Source organism: Salvelinus namaycush, chromosome 32, assembly GCF_016432855.1.
Source record: "Salvelinus namaycush isolate Seneca chromosome 32, SaNama_1.0, whole genome shotgun sequence".
In the NCBI taxonomy this organism is placed as follows: Eukaryota; Metazoa; Chordata; class Actinopteri; order Salmoniformes; family Salmonidae; genus Salvelinus; species Salvelinus namaycush.
Genome location: NC_052338.1, coordinates 25,621,409 through 25,625,759, shown reverse-complemented (window position 1 = coordinate 25,625,759; position 4,351 = coordinate 25,621,409).

Here is a 4,351-nt window from a genome sequence, read left to right as displayed (position 1 = left end):
ATTATTAGAGACCATAGCTCCACATGCAGAGTTATACCGTTAATGAACAATTTGCCTCTGGCTCCCAAACTATTTCATATTTTTGTTAAATTAAAAGACTGGGAGAGAAACTTGAAACTATTTTAGTAATACCTGCCAGGATGGTAGAGGTATAAAAACTGTGATCTAACATCACTTAAAAAGATCCAGTGGTCTCACTGCTCTGTCTCTCTCCCTCTCTTTCCTTCTTTTTTCCTTTCGTTGCTCTTTCTCTTACCCTCTTCCTCTTCCTTGCCAGCAATCTCTCGTTCACAGTCCTTCATTTGAGATAATTTCAGGCTAGCTGTGGTGAGGCTGTGGCTATGTAGCTGGCCAGACATGGTTGAGGGATTCAAATGTGCTGTGATTTGCTGCTGTTATATGAAATACATGTCCCTGCAGGGTCACTGGTGAGGAGGATCATATTATTTCAGCCTTGACCATAAAAGCTCAGTCACAAACTTGACCAAGGTGTTGTTTGACCATCTTTGATCATCTTTTTGACCAGATTCACTGCACTTTAAACATAACCATCTACAGTAAGTCACGAAATGAACTGAGTAGAGGTTATTGAAACACGCACAGTAGTCATAGTAACTTGATTACATTAAGTCATGCTAACTACTGAACAAAAATATAAACACAACATGTAAAGTGTTGATCCCATGTTTAATAAGCTGAAATAAAACATCCCAGAAATGTTCCATACGCACAAAAAGCTTATTTCTCTCACATTTTAGCATAAATGTGTTTACATCCCTGTTAGTGAGCATTTCTCCTTTGACAAGATAATCCATCCACCTGACAGGTGTGGCATATCAAGAAGCTGATTAATCAGCATGATCATTACACAGGTGTAGCTTGTGCATGGACAATTAAAGGCCACTCTGAAATGTGCAGTTTGTCACACAACACAATGCCACAGATGTTTCAAGTTTTGAGGGAGCGTACAAATGGCATGCTGACTTCAGGAATGTCCACCAGATCTGCTGTCAGAGAATTGAATGTTAATTTCTCTACCATAAGCCTCCTCCAATGTCGTTTTAGAGAATTTGACAGTATGTCCAACCAGCCTCACAACCGCAGACCAGATATAACCACGCGAGGCCAGGACCTCCACATCTGGCTTCTTCACCTGCCGGAATCGTCTGAGACCAGCCACCAGACAGCTGATGAAACTGAAGAGTATTCCTGTCTGTAATAAAGCACTTTTGTGGGGAAAAACTCATTCTGATTGGCTGGGCCTGGTTCACAACTGGGTGGGCATATGCACTCTCAGGCCCACCCATGGCTGAGCCCCTGCCCAGTCATGTGAAATAAGTACTTACTTCATTGCGAAAATAAGTCATAGACTGGTTTGTTTGAAATTGTAATGTATTTTCATTAAAATTAAAGTTATAGCTGTCTCCCAGTCTGTGAATACATTTGGACGTTTAATAAATTATTTTCAGATGTCCGTTTTATTCCTCAGTGTTTTACTGATCTGCTCCTCTGTCCAGCTCCTTTACTCAGCTGAGTTTAGAAGCGATTACGTGTTTTCCCTTTGGTAAATGTCTGTCAAACCTGGCTAGAACTGTGTGATGACCGGACACAAAGAAACGAGGAGGCAAACATATTGTGAATGTTTACTTTACAGCACACTGACCCTCTGGCCCACGATGTTCCCCTTACAGCACACTGACCCTCTGGTCCACGATGTTCCCCTTACAGCACACTGACCCTCTGGTCCACGATGTTCCCCTTACAGCACACTGACCCTCTGGTCCACGATGTTCCCCTTACAGCACACTGACCCTCTGGTCCACGATGTTCCCCTTACAGCACACTGACCCTCTGGCCCACGATGTTGCCCTTACAGCACACTGACCCTCTGGTCCACGATGTTCCCCTTACAACACACTGACCCTCTGGTCCACGATGTTGCCCTTACAGCACACTGACACTCTGGTCCACGATGTTCCCCTTACAGCACACTGACCCTCTGGCCCACGATGTTGCCCTTACAGCACACTGACCCTCTGGTCCACGATGTTCCCCTTACAGCACACTGACCCTCTAGTCCACGATGTTCCCCTTACAGCACACTGACCCTCTGGTCCATGATGTTCCCCTTACAGCACACTGACCCTCTGGTCCACGATGTTCCCCTTACAGCACACTGACACTCTGGTCCACGATGTTCCCCTTACAGCACACTGACACTCTGGTCCACGATGTTCCCCTTACAACACACTGATCCTCTAGTCCACAATGTTCCCCTTACAGCACACTGACCCTCTGGTCCACAATGTTCCCCTTACAGCACACTGACCCTCTGGTCCACGATGTTCCCCTTACAACACACTGACCCTCTAGTCCACGATGTTCCCCTTACAGCACACTGACCCTCTAGTCCACGATGTTCCCCTTACAGCACACTGACACTCTGGTCCACGATGTTCCCCTTACAGCACACTGACCCTCTAGTCCACATTTCAACGCATACACTCAGACAGAGCTCAGAGTTCCTAGTACCATTCACCCCTTGTCCATACACACACATGGGCCCACCTAAACACACACACACACACACACACACACACACACACACACACACACACACACACACACACACACACACACACACACACACACACACACACACACACACAGCGGGGAGGATAAGCCACACTCAGCTGGAATCACAACTTTTCCTCTGTGTGTCCCAGAGGTACCAAGATAATCAGGACTGTTTCCTCTGTGTGTCCCAGAGGTACCAAGATAATCAGGACTGTTTCCTCTGTGTGTCCCAGAGGTACCAGGATAATCAGGACTGTTTCCTCTGTGTGTCCCAGAGGTACCAAGATAATCATGACTGTTTCCTCTGTGTGTCCAGAGGTACCAGGATAATCAGTACTGTTTCCTCTGTGTGTCCCAGAGGTACCAAGATAATCATGACTGTTTCCTCTGTGTGTCCAGAGGTACCAAGATAACCAGGACTGTTTCCTCTGTGTGTCCCAGAGGTACCAAGATAATCAGGACTGTTTCCTCTGTGTGTCCTAGAGGTACCAAGATAATCAGGACTGTTTCCTCTGTGTGTCCCATAGGTACCAGGATAATCAGGACTGTTTCCTCTGTGTGTCCCAGAGGTACCAAGATAATCAGGACTGTTTCCTCTGTGTGTCCCAGAGGTACCAAGATAATCAGGACTGTTTCCTCTGTGTGTCCAAAGGTACCAAGATAACCAGGACTGTTTCCTCTGTGTGTCCCAGAGGTACCAAGATAATCAGGACTGTTTCCTCTGTGTGTCCCAGAGGTACCAAGATAATCAGGACTGTTTCCTCTGTGTGTCCCAGAGGTACCAAGATAATCAGGACTGTTTCCTCTGTGTGTCCCAAAGGTACCAAGATAACCAGGACTGTTTCCTCTGTGTGTCCCAGAGGTACCAAGATAATCAGGACTGTTTCCTCTGTGTGTCCAGAGGTACCAGGATAATCAGGACTGTTTCCTCTGTGTGTCCCAGAGGTACCAGGATAATCAGGACTGTTTCCTCTGTGTGTCCAGAGGTACCAGGATAATCAGGACTGTTTCCTCTGTGTGTCCCAGAGGTACCACGATAAACAGGCTCATGCGCTGCCTTTTGGCCAGGAGTTCACACCACACACTCCCTGTGTTCCCTTTGTCTGATCCTCTATGTCTGTGATCAGTCTGTGTACCACTGACGAGAAGGGTGGGGAAGGGGGAGACACTGGCCCCTGTGACCTACCGACATGGCCTCTTGCCTCTCTCTTACCTGCCTCTCTCTATAGACTTCCCCTCTTCTCCTCCACCATGGTCCTCCTATATCCCCCTTTTTCTCACCCAGGTGCCAATTACCAACGGGAACGTTCTCAGTGATATAATGACCTTAAGCACAGGTGCATTCTTAGAAAAAAGGGGTTCCAAAAGGGGTTTTCGGCTGTCCCCATAGGATAACCCTTTTGGGTTCCAGGTAGAACCATTTTGGGTTCCAGGTAGAACCCTGTTGGGTTCCATGTAGAATCCTCTGTGTAAAGGGTTCTATATGGAACTCAAAAGGGTTCTACAGTACCTGGAACCAAAAGGTTTCTACCTAGAACCAAAAAGGGTTCTTCAAAGGTTTCTCCTATGGGGACAGCCGAAGTGTGGGTAGAAGAATAACACTCAATAGCCAGGTGAGAATTTAGGCTTTAGAATTTAATTTCCATACAAAAGTTATTTAGTTCTGGTCTAAATGATGACAACAGTGTCAGGCAACATGTTGCTATCATATTCAATTATAAAATATTATAAAACTCTCATAAATAGTTTTATTCTTTAAAGTTGTTCTCCATAA